Here is a 13014-nt window from a genome sequence, read left to right on the forward strand (position 1 = left end):
ATGTGTGTTATTGCATAATGTTGATACACCAGTAGTAGGATAGGCTGCAGGATAGCTTGTGTCCAGGACTGTTGAAGAGGACAGTGTGTTTGGACGATGGGCAATTGAGGAGGATGTTATGGTTTTGGTCAGACAAACAATCTTCGTCCATATCGTTTTATTCTCCGCCAGTAACAACAAAAAACATTATCAGGTACATGAAATATTATTAACATGATCATAAACAAAAGAGCATCTGCTCCAAACATGCTACCTCCAACATCTGTAGTACTCAATCCCAACATTCCTCCCCTTTTAAATAAAATCTATATCCCTACAGGTTAAGTCTATCAGGCGGTCGTATGACTCTTCCTGATTTTCTCAACTGGGAGTCCTGACCTGTTACTTCTGGGAAACATTCTTCTGAATTACTCCTTGTAGAGTCTATAGGGTTAACTGTATCCCCATTACAATCTACTGCCCCTTGCTCTGCCTTCCTGTCTCCTGTAGGTGCTGCTATCCCTTCATTATTAGGATGGATATCACTAGTTGCCCCACCCCCACCTGAAGGGTCTTCAAAATTTCCTGGGAACCTTGGCATGAGCTGATCGGCATGCCTTTTCCAATTAATGTTCCCAAAACTCTGCACTTGCACAGTGAAGTTCCTGCGGCCCAGGACCTCCCTAATTTTCCCTTCCACCCAGGGCTTTCCACTTCCAAAATTCCTTGCATATACTGCATCCCCCTCATTAAACAACAATTCCTCTCCCTGAGCCAACTGACTGGCCAAGCTAGTTACCGATTTCTCTTTATTGGGATCTGTCTTTACTGCTTCCATGTGCACTTTAAAGTGTCTATTAAACAGTAATTCAGAAGGAGATTTACCAGTAGTAGAATGAACATTTTCCTTTGATTATATAAAAATCTACAAAGCCTTGTATTAATAGTACCTTCCGTAAACCGCTTTAACCATTCTTTCAAGGATCTCACTGCTCTCTCTGCTAGACCATTTGAAGAAGGATTACAGGGGGCAGGTGTTACATGTTTAATACCATTTTTCCGAAAAAAATCCTCCATTTCCACAGAAACAAAATAAGGAGCATTGTCTGAGACAATTATGTCTGGCAATCCAAAATTACAAAATGTTTTCCTTAGTAATTCACAAGTTACAGATGATGTGGTGGAATTACACACATGCACATCCAAAAATTTGGTGTATGAATCCACCACCACTAGGTAATATTTATTATCCATAGGTCCCGCATAATCTACATGAAGTCTAGACCAGGGTTTTCCAGTGCATGGCCAAGAAAGTACTGGGGCCTGGGGTTTCTGATAATTCTTAAAGCAAATATGACAATTTTTTGTTACCTCAGCAATATCCTGGTCTATTTTTGGCCACCAAACCCAACTTCTAGCTTCTGCTTTCATAGCATTTATGCCATTATAGCCTACATGCAGCTGTTCCAAAATCTTACATCTCAGTTCCCCTGGCACCACCACTCTATTCCTATACAAGAGTACATCCTGGTGAATACTAAGGTCAGCCTTTACTGCAGCATACTCTGACAATAACAAATTATCATTCCAACCATATTTGACATTTTTCAACAACAGACTTAATTTAGGATCTCTACCAGTTGCCTTCCTAATAGTCTGGAATGAAATATCCTCAAAAGACATAGATTCCACCAGGTTAACATTCTCCACTGGAATACTGGAATTTAATTCTTCTGTCACAGGCAATCTACTTAATGCATCAGCTACTACATTATCCTTGCCTGGCTTAAACTCTAAATCATACTCAAACTGAGAGAGTAGTAATGCCCATCTTTGAATTCTAGCATTGGCATTAACTGGAATCTGCTTACCTTTGCCAAACAATCCTAGCAGGGGTTTATGATCTGTTCTAGCAAGAAATTTCCTCCCCAGCAGAAAATACCTCAGTATTTTTACAGCATATACCAAAGCTAAGGCTTCTTTATCTAACTGAGAATAATTCTGTTCCGCAGGAGATAATTTCTTGCTAGCAAAATATACTACTTTATCCTGACCATCTACTTCCTGTAATAATACACAACCCACTCCTACTGGGGAAGCATCTACCTCCAGTTTTAATGGGAGTCTACCTGTAAAATTAGTGAGCACTGGAGAATTGATCAATTCCTGCTTAATATTCCTGAATGCATTTTCCTCTCTTGCTGCCCACTTAAATCTAGCCCCTTTTTTCAACAATTCATGCAAGGGTGCTAATTTTGTTGAAAAGTTCTTCACGAACTTACAAAAATGTGTAACCATCCCAACAAAAGACTGTACTTCCCCAACTGATGTTGAGGCTGGGGCATCTATTATAGCAGCTACATTTTTGTGAGAAGGAGTAAAGCCCTTACCTGAAACATGGTACCCCAGATATTCAATGGCCTTGGTCTTCAACGTTGTTTTTCCCTTATTAATCTTCACATTGTGCTTTTGCAAAAGATTCAAAATTTGTTCTAATCTAGCATCATGCACTTCCTCATTCTCCCCACATACAATAATGTCATCTAAAAAACTAGCCACACCTTCAATGTTAACTAACAACTGGGACATGAATCTCTGAAAAATTGCTGGAGACGAGGAGAGTCCAAAAGGAAGTCTTTTATACTTAAATAACCCCTTGTGGGTATTAATCACTAACAATTTCGGCTCTCCTCCTCTACAGGAATTTACAAGTAAGCATCTTTCAGGTCAATCTTAGAAAAAATTGCTCCCTTGCAGACCACTGACAACAACTCATCTATCGTAGGTAAAGGGTACTTCTCACAGTGTATGCGGTTGTTCAGTTCTTTGAAGTCTGCACAGATTCTCAAGGATTTCCGATCTGCCTTCAACACTGGTACAATTGGGGCTGCCCACTATGTGTAATTGGCTCTAAGATGCCTTCTGCCACATGCTTTGCCAGGGCTGATTCTACCAATTGCTTGTAATGAAACGGCACTGTTCTTGCCTTGAAAAATTTAGGTGAAGCCCCACTTTTCAGGTGAATTTTTGCCACCATGCTATTAATTGGCTTATCTGCCTCCACTGAATATTTGTCTAACATTTGTTCGGCACTTTTAATTGTTTTAACTATCGACAATTCATCTAGGCCCGCCAAGAAAATTCCCACTTTTTCCATGAGATCCTTACCACATAGGCTAGGATTATGTGAATCCACTACATAAAAATCCTGGACAATTTCTTTTCCATTATAACCTAGTTTTGCCGACACCTTGCCATAGACCTTAATCGGTACATTATCATAAGCACTTAAAGATTTTTTACCTGGTTTTACATTCAATTGCAAGGTATCTGCCAATCTCTAGACAATGTTGACACTGCAGCACCAGTGTCCAGTTCCAAGGGAACTAACTTCCCATTAATTACAAAATTCACCACTTGTGACTTCACTGAACATACCTTTTCTTTCACCGAATATAGTCGGTTTTCCTCACCTGCAGCTTCTTCAGACAGGTTACCTTCCTCTACTGCCTTGACCACAGTACCACTACCTCTTCTTCCTGCATTCCCTGGTCGTCTCCTCTCCCAGGCCTTTTTGTTCCTGTTCAGATATTCCCTACACACTCTCTGCAAGTGTCCCTCCTTGTTACAAAAGTTGCATATATATGCACGAAACTTGCACTTGCTACTTATGTGCTTGTATCCACAGTGTGTACATCTGGTCTGGCTCTGTACGACCATAATTTCCTGAGTAGAAGTCTTACTTCCAAAAGCCCTTTCCAGATTCAATATCTTCTCGAGCACTGTCCATGAAGTCATCGATTGTAGATCCAAATTTTCTGCCACCAGGTTAGGGAAATAATTCTCCTTTTCCACTGCCATGAACAACTGGTCCCTAACCCTGCCGTCCAACTGTGCTCCAAAGTTGCAGTGGTTAGCCAAAGCCTTCAATTCCGCAAATAAATCCTGTACGGATTCCTGCTGATTTTTCGTCCTCTTCTGGAAATCCATCAAACTCCTGTGATATGATGGTTTCACCACATACTGACGTTTAAGCAAAGCAATCAAGTCTACATAGGTCCTCGTGTGCGGTAGCTCAGGTGCACACAAATTTCCGAGAACACTATATGCTTCAGAACCCAGTGAAACTAAGAGTACCGCTTTCTTGGTGGTGTCCTCCTTAATCTCCCGGTACTGAAAGTTTGCTTCCAGCAGGCTGAGCCACAGGTCCAACGAGATCTTGGCAGTGTTTAACGGCTCCATTGACATGGTAGCCATGGCCACGGTGTAGCACACTCCACTGTTATATGCGAAGCGTCCACTCGTCCACACGACGTACCCTGCACTGTCTTGATCCTCACACCACGTCTCGTACCCAGGCTCTCTGCCAGTGATGTTTAATTCTCGTCGCCACTGTTATGGTTTTGGTCAGACAAACAATTTTCGTCCACATCGTTTTATTATCCGCCAGTAACAACAACAAAAACATTATCAGGTACATGAAATATTATTAACAAGATCATAAACAAAAGAGCATCTGCTCCAAACATGCTACCTCCAACATTTGTAGTACTCAATCCCAACAGAGGAGGTGCCAACTTGGACGAAGAGGCCCTTCTGTGAGAGAGTGTGTGACTCCTTTCTAATCTGCCCAGTTGAAGGAGGTGTTGGAGGTCGTGAAAGAAGAGTTGCTGTCGATCTCCTGATTTATTATTTTCATTTTTTTCATTTACTGTATTGACTGATTGTATGTGTGATCATGTAATTTGTGTCAGTAAATTCACACATTTTATCATCGTGTTTAGGTGTGCCTCCAATATAATATTCTCTATAAGCATACACGAAGGTTATCATAGTACCACCTAGGGAACATCACGTTTTCTATAGAAGCTCTTATCGTCTGGAGAGTGGTAAAACAGCACAGACTTATATAAAAGTATACCCTAGGCCATCCGACCAGTATCGGAGCCGGAATGGTGGCAACATTGTGGTAACAAGCAACGTAGTGGCTGGAGAGAGTTAAAGCCACACAGACTTTTGTGGGAGAGTGCCTTAGGCTGACAGTCCAGTGGCAGATCTACAGGAGTAGCAACACTCTGGCAATAAACAGTATAGAATACACCCACTGAACTGCATCGCTGGGCTGCAGATATACTAACCTAGCTGGCGACCGTGTTAAAAGAAGATAGGGAAGGAAGCGGGAAAAGAATTCCTGCAACCTTTTTGTCTGGCAGGCAAGACTCAGGGGGCTGAGTATTCTGCCTTCTGAGCCCCTAGCAGCTGATTGCTAGTGGAGCCCCAGCCCACCCCCATGACAAGAACTCGCGACCTCGCCAGGATGCATTAATCAAGACAGTGTTGCCAGGGTACGAATACAGTGTTGCCAGTGAATTCAGTGATACTGTTACCCAACCAGCTAAGGGAATGAAACTGTGAAATTAGTACCTACTAACTTGTCTGTGCTGTCGTGTATGCTCGATAACATAGAGATGGAGGATAAAATAAAGAAATTTATGGATACGAGGGATGAGAAAATTTTGAAGGAGTATACCAAAGCCCAGCTCCAACAAGTGGCAGGCCACTTGGGGATCCGATTGAGGACGACTAAGGTGGCGGAGCGTAGGCTAGAAATAATGGCACAACTCACAGCTCGAGAAGTGACAACAGGGGAAGAGCCGTCCCAAGAAGGGCCATCCCAAGGTGAACCGTCCCAACTAGAGCCATCCCAAGCACCTACCAGTGTGGGGAGGACTCACAGTGAACGTGGGAGCAGTGGAGGGTCGAGCAGTAGTAAGAGGAGCCTGCAACTGGGAGTAATGAAGATGCAACTGGAAGCCCAACTGCGACGAGAGGAGAGAGAATCGCAAATGCAGCGAGTGGAGGACGAGCATGAAGCTCGGCTTCAGCGAGAGGAACGTGAAGCTCGGTTGCAGCGAGAGGAACGTTGTTACGAACCCGGATCTAGCGTCCGAGCACGGAGCAGTGACGACCACGCCATCTGTGGGTCAGCTCCCGAAACCCCCACCAAATGGACGACGACACCTGGTGAGGACGACGTGTACTGGCTACGAGGGCCAGTTTCCAGTCCCGTTCAGCGCTCAACACAGCCGCTGCTGACCTCTGGTGAGGTGGTGCTCAGACAACAACGCCATCTATGGAGTGGATATGTCGGGCGTTTGTGTCTGAGCCTGTAAGTGGGGTGCTGTAGTGTGTCTCTGTTATTGATGACGTGTCTGCTTACAGAGTCGACCTGGGACTGCTGTGATGGAAGTTGAGTCAGTCTACCCAAGGCAGCCGTCTCCATATCTTGTGCTCTACTGCAGCAGCTGTGAAGTCGTCCCCCGGAAGAACACTGTGGTGTTACCCTGCCAGTGGAGTGGCAGTAGAAGGATTACCCGGGACCGACTGCTGGAGACGATTATCCACTGGGGTATTGAGGACAGGAGAGTGATTTGTGGTATCACACGAGGCTCCTGTCTAGGGCGTTACCCTAATATCGCCCGTGGAGTGGCCTGACCAGCGTTGCTGATCCGGAACCTGCCAGCAGACCTGCTGGACTTGTGGTTGACGGCCTCCACGGCGGTGCCCCCAGTGGACCTGTGTTTTGGCTGACCTGTGGCCAGGGTAGGCTCAGCTTCTCAAAGGATTCGTTGTGAGGCCACGAAAGCACCGAAGACTTAGCACCGAGAGCTTGGATCCAGAGTCTTCAGGAGAAGACGTTTGTGTACAGTGTTAATACCCCTCCCCCCGTGTAATCTTTTTATATATTATTTATTGGTGGTGGTCAATATATTATATTAAGTTCTTGCCTTTATTTCCCTTCCCCTTTAAGTTACTTGCGTCACGGATCACATCCCTTGAAAGCCACTACTGGCTTGGGGCCGGATACAACTTCCTCTAACAACATCAGAGTAAGAACCCCGTTGCGTCCCGAGAGAGCCGTAACATAATTGGCATCCCCAGCGGGATCCGACCCCTTGTTAAGTATGTTTGACAGGGGTGGTGTCGTGGCATAATCCCTGTACATAATTCCCCCTGTGTGTGACGATTGGGACGTTATACGTCCTGTGCGGTGCTCAAGAGTGACTAAGTGCGATATTGTGCAGTGCGGTGCTCGCTGTGATTAAGCGATTAAGTGCAATATAGTGTAGTGCGGTGCTCGTCGTGATTAAGTGCAATATTGTAGAGCGAAGTGTTCGCTGTGAGTCAGTGCAATATTGGGTAGTGCGGTGCCCGAAGTAATTACGTGCAATATTGGCAAGTGAGGTGCCAGGTGCGATAAAGTGCAATATTGGCATAGAACAGTGCTCGGTGCGTTAAGTGCTAACGTGAAAGCGGTGTGTTAAGTGCTAGTTAAGTGTTCCATCTGTGACAATGGCAGAAAAAGCTACCATCGATGATCTGGACGATGTTCAGGCTTTTCTGAACAGAGAGGACTGTCTTGCCAGATTAAAATATCTGAGCAAACCAGAGCTTGTACTAGTGAGCGCCTACCTGGAGATCAAGATCCGTGCCAGTGATTCCCGTGTGGAGATCTTGTCCAAGGTTCACCGGCACTTGAAGGCAGAAGAGAAACAGGAAGGCGAGGCTCCTAGTACAAAGGAAGGTGAGGAAATAGCTTCCACGGAAAAGGAAGATAAGGTCAGTGACATTGGCAGTGATGCAGGTGAGCTTAATATTAGCTTTCTTACAGTCAAAATGCGTGCCCTAGAGATAAATCGCGAGATAGAGTGGAAGAAGTTAGAATTAGAACGAGAATTAAAAGATAAAGAATTGGCGATGAGACGTTTAGAATTAGAAGAAAGGAAAGAAGAACGAGAAAGAGAAGAGAAACGAGAAAGAGAAGAACGAGAAAGAGAAGAGAAACGAGAAAGAGAAAGGGAAGAACGAGAAAGAGAAAGAGAAGAACGAGAAAGAGAGAGAGAAGAGCGAGAAAGGGAAGAGAAACAGCGAGAGAGAGAAGAAAAAGAAAGACAGAGACAACATGAACTAGAAGTATTGCGATTAGGCGGTGGTCGGAGGCCAACAACGGACACCAGCGGTTTCGATCCGGTAAGGAACATAAAAATGGTCCCAAAATTCAACGAGAGGGAAGTTTCGAAGTTCTTTGCAGCCTTCAAGAAAGTCGCTGCCTCTTTGGAGTGGCCAAGGGAGAATTGGGCCATCATGATACAGTCAGTCTTGACTGGGAAGGCCCAAGTCGCTTACTCCACATTATCCCTTGACGACTCCGGCGATTACGACAGGGTGAAGAAAGTGGTGCTCATGGCGTACCAATTGGTACCGGAGGCGTACAGGCAGAAGTTTAGGAACCTGAAGAAGACCTCAGAGCACACTTTCACCGAATTCGCCACCATCAAGGAGCGACTTTTCCAGGAATGGTGTGCCTCTCGGAAGGTGGAGACCAAAGAAGACCTCGAGCAGCTTATACTGCTAGAGGACTTCAAGGATTGTTTGTCTGGAGACCTGAAGACGTACTTAGAGGAACAGCAAGTAGAGACCTTGAGTGCGGCAGCCACAATGGCTGAGGAATATATCCTGACTCATAAGCCGTCTGCTAAGTACGTCCCAAGGCATTACCAACGCCGGTTTGACAAACCTCAGGACGAAGAGGAGACCCCCGTCCCACAAAGCGCTAAGAAGACGCCCCCAAGTAGCCCTCGAAGGACTAGTCCTAACAGTCCTAAACACCGGAGTCCGAGGAGGAATGTGGTGTGCTGGACTTGTGGGCAGAAAGGGCATGTAGCTGCTATGTGCCGAGGCAGAAGAGGTGGCGGCGCACGAAGGGAGGTGATGTTGATGAGCTGTGGAACATCACCAGCAGGAAACCAGTCTACGACTACGCAGGAAGAACCCAGATTGTTTTCCCCTCACACTTCAGGCGGGTATGTATCGAGTGATCATACTGGTAGATCAGTTGTAGTGCTCAGAGATAGTGGAGCAGCCCAGTCCCTGATCGTGAAGAGCTCGTTACCCGAGGGAGTAAGTGTGGACGGGAGACAACAGGTTGTCCTGGTTGGGTTTCCTAGGACGCAGTATATCGCCCCCTTAGTGCCAGTACATCTCGACTCGCCTTACTTCAGCGGCACATGTGCGTTGGCAGTAGTCGATACCCTCCCTGTGGCTGGGATTGACGTGGTACTAGCCAACGACTTGGTGACAGATTGGAGCATCAATCTTCCCAAGGTCGCGGACGAGTCAGTCAGAACAGCAAGGTCTGAGGTAACGACGGGCCGTGGTAATATCCAGGTAAAGGCAGACCCGGATTCAAACAGATTTAATTTGTCCTCTCGCCTACAAATTGAGAACGTTCTAGCAGTGTCTCCTGGCCTACAAATTGAGAACGTTCTAGCAGTGTCTCCTGATTTTTTCTCTCGACAAGGAACATGAGGTTACGATGGCAGAAGTACCTGAGCAAGAAGCGAGGCCTTGTGTGCAGGCACCCACGGATACCAACGTGTCTGGAGCGAAGGCGGATGTGTACTTGCGGTATGGCATTGTACAGCGTTCATTGAACCGGCCAGAGATTCCCCAGACGTCAGAGGTATGTGAGGTGTGTTCGAAAGGTCTAGTGCCCTCTTTGGTCCAAACCAGGCTAGTGGATATAGCCGGTTATGGACATGACAGGCTCGGGAAGCTTATCCCTCAATTGGCCCCATGTTTCTTAGCGATATTTTGTTTGATTCTCGTGTGTGTTCTCAGTAAGGATCAGTGGACGACCCGAAGGATGATGGCTCCCTTGAACATCAGATCCCAGGGATTAGAGACGTGCACTATGCGTGTTGCAGTCGAAGAAGGGACCTGGAAGGTAATGGTTGATACAGGAGGTACGCGATACGATAATATGAGTGACTGTTTCCGACAGGTTGACACCCCCCGCGTGATAGCTGAGCCTCAATGCAGCGTTATGTGGAACGTTGGTCGACCTGACGGTGGCAGAGCGAATGCCATCTTCGACGTACGAACAGCCCCGTTGGGACTAGGTGTGGACCTAGTAGAGTATGCTGTAAGTACTGTTTTACCCGCTGTCGCTGTCACTCTGAATTATCAGACCCCTGTATTCCAGGTGCCCGACTCCCTGAAGGACCGCCGGATCGGTACCAGAAATGCCGTCTGTGTCCAGCCATCATCGGTGCCACGACATAGGGAAGTGTCGAGTCGCCCCAGATCGTGTCCACACCGATCCTTACTTGAGAGATGTGAGATGATGCCCCTGCTTGACATCGCAGTGGAGATGTGGAAAATTACGTCAGGCAGGTCATCGCCTGCCATTTTCAAGTTCCCTTTGTGCCAGGGTTTCTCCTTAGTACAGTTCTGTGGACGAGACAGCCTCGCCGTGCCAGTTTACAGTAATTGTGAGTCCATTTGGAGATGTGTCGCCGTACTAATTTGGTTTGTGTCTCTTTTTATAGAACCCCAAACCAAATTCTTTTTGGTGGGGAGGTGTTACGAACCCGGATCCAGCGTCCGAGCACGGAGCAGTGACGACCGCGCCATCTGTGGGTCAGCTCCCGAAACCCCCACCAAATGGACGACGACACCTGGTGAGGACGACGTGTACTGGCTACGAGGGCCAGTTTCCAGTCCCGTTCAGCGCTCAACACAGCCGCTGCTGACCTCTGGTGAGGTGGTGCTCAGACAACAACGCATCTATGGAGTGGATATGTCGGGCGTTTGTGTCTGAGCCTGTAAGTGGGGTGCTGTAGTGTGTCTCTGTTATTGATGACGTGTCTGCTTACAGAGTCGACCTGGGACTGCTGTGATGGAAGTTGAGTCAGTCTACCCAAGGCAGCCGTCTCCATATCTTGTGCTCTACTGCAGCAGCTGTGAAGTCGTCCCCCGGAAGAACACTGTGGTGTTACCCTGCCAGTGGAGTGGCAGTAGAAGGATTACCCGGGACCGACTGCTGGAGACGATTATCCACTGGGGTATTGAGGACAGGAGAGTGATTTGTGGTATCACACGAGGCTCCTGTCTAGGGCGTTACCCTAATATCGCCCGTGGAGTGGCGTGACCAGCGTTGCTGATCCGGAACCTGCCAGCAGACCTGCTGGACTTGTGGTTGACGGCCTCCACGGCGGTGCCCCCAGTGGACCTGTGTTTTGGCTGACCTGTGGCCAGGGTAGGCTCAGCTTCTCAAAGGATTCGTTGTGAGGCCACGAAAGCACCGAAGACTTAGCACCGAGAGCTTGGATCCAGAGTCTTCAGGAGAAGACGTTTGTGTACAGTGTTAATACCCCTCCCCCCGTGTAATCTTTTTATATATTATTTATTGGTGGTTCAATATATTATATTAAGTTCTTGCCTTTATTTCCCTTCCCCTTTAAGTTACTTGCGTCACGGATCACATCCCTTGAAAGCCACTACTGGCTTGGGGCCGGATACAACTTCCTCTAACAACATCAGAGTAAGAACCCCGTTGCGTCCCGAGAGAGCCGTAACATAATTGGCATCCCCAGCGGGATCCGACCCCTTGTTAAGTATGTTTGACAGGGGTGGTGTCGTGGCGTAATCCCTGTACATAATTCCCCCTGTGTGTGACGATTGGGACGTTATACGTCCTGTGCGGTGCTCAAGAGTGACTAAGTGCGATATTGTGCAGTGCGGTGCTCGCTGTGATTAAGCGATTAAGTGCAATATAGTGTAGTGCGGTGCTCGTCGTGATTAAGTGCAATATTGTAGAGCGAAGTGTTCGCTGTGAGTCAGTGCAATATTGGGTAGTGCGGTGCCCGAAGTAATTACGTGCAATATTGGCAAGTGAGGTGCCAGGTGCGATAAAGTGCAATATTGGCATAGAACAGTGCTCGGTGCGTTAAGTGCTAACGTGAAAGCGGTGTGTTAAGTGCTAGTTAAGTGTTCCATCTGTGACAATGGCAGAAAAAGCTACCATCGATGATCTGGACGATGTTCAGGCTTTTCTGAACAGAGAGGACTGTCTTGCCAGATTAAAATATCTGAGCAAACCAGAGCTTGTACTAGTGAACGCCTACCTGGAGATCAAGATCCGTGCCAGTGATTCCCGTGTGGAGATCTTGTCCAAGGTTCACCGGCACTTGAAGGCAGAAGAGAAACAGGAAGGCGAGGCTCCTAGTACAAAGGAAGGTGAGGAAATAGCTTCCACGGAAAAGGAAGATAAGGTCAGTGACATTGGCAGTGATGCAAGGTGAGCTTAATATTAGCTTTCTTACAGTCAAAATGCGTGCCCTAGAGATAAATCGCGAGATAGAGTGGAAGAAGTTAGAATTAGAACGAGAATTAAAAGATAAAGAATTGGCGATGAGACGTTTAGAATTAGAAGAAAGGAAAGAAGAACGAGAAAGAGAAGAGAAACGAGAAAGAGAAGAACGAGAAAGAGAAGAGAAACGAGAAAGAGAAAGGGAAGAACGAGAAAGAGAAAGAGAAGAACGAGAAAGAGAGAGAGCGAGAAAGGGAAGAGAAACAGCGAGAGAGAGAAGAAAAAGAAAGACAGAGACAACATGAACTAGAAGTATTGCGATTAGGCGGTGGTCGGAGGCCAACAACGGACACCAGCGGTTTCGATCCGGTAAGGAACATAAAAATGGTCCCAAAATTCAACGAGAGGGAAGTTTCGAAGTTCTTTGCAGCCTTCAAGAAAGTCGCTGCCTCTTTGGAGTGGCCAAGGGAGAATTGGGCCATCATGATACAGTCAGTCTTGACTGGGAAGGCCCAAGTCGCTTACTCCACATTATCCCTTGACGACTCCGGCGATTACGACAGGGTGAAGAAAGTGGTGCTCATGGCGTACCAATTGGTACCGGAGGCGTACAGGCAGAAGTTTAGGAACCTGAAGAAGACCTCAGAGCACACTTTCACCGAATTCGCCACCATCAAGGAGCGACTTTTCCAGGAATGGTGTGCCTCTCGGAAGGTGGAGACCAAAGAAGACCTCGAGCAGCTTATACTGCTAGAGGACTTCAAGGATTGTTTGTCTGGAGACCTGAAGACGTACTTAGAGGAACAGCAAGTAGAGACCTTGAGTGCGGCAGCCACAATGGCTGAGGAATATATCCTGACTCATAAGCCGTCTGCTAAGTA

This window comes from Procambarus clarkii, chromosome 33, assembly GCF_040958095.1.
Source record: "Procambarus clarkii isolate CNS0578487 chromosome 33, FALCON_Pclarkii_2.0, whole genome shotgun sequence".
Taxonomy (NCBI): domain Eukaryota; kingdom Metazoa; phylum Arthropoda; class Malacostraca; order Decapoda; family Cambaridae; genus Procambarus; species Procambarus clarkii.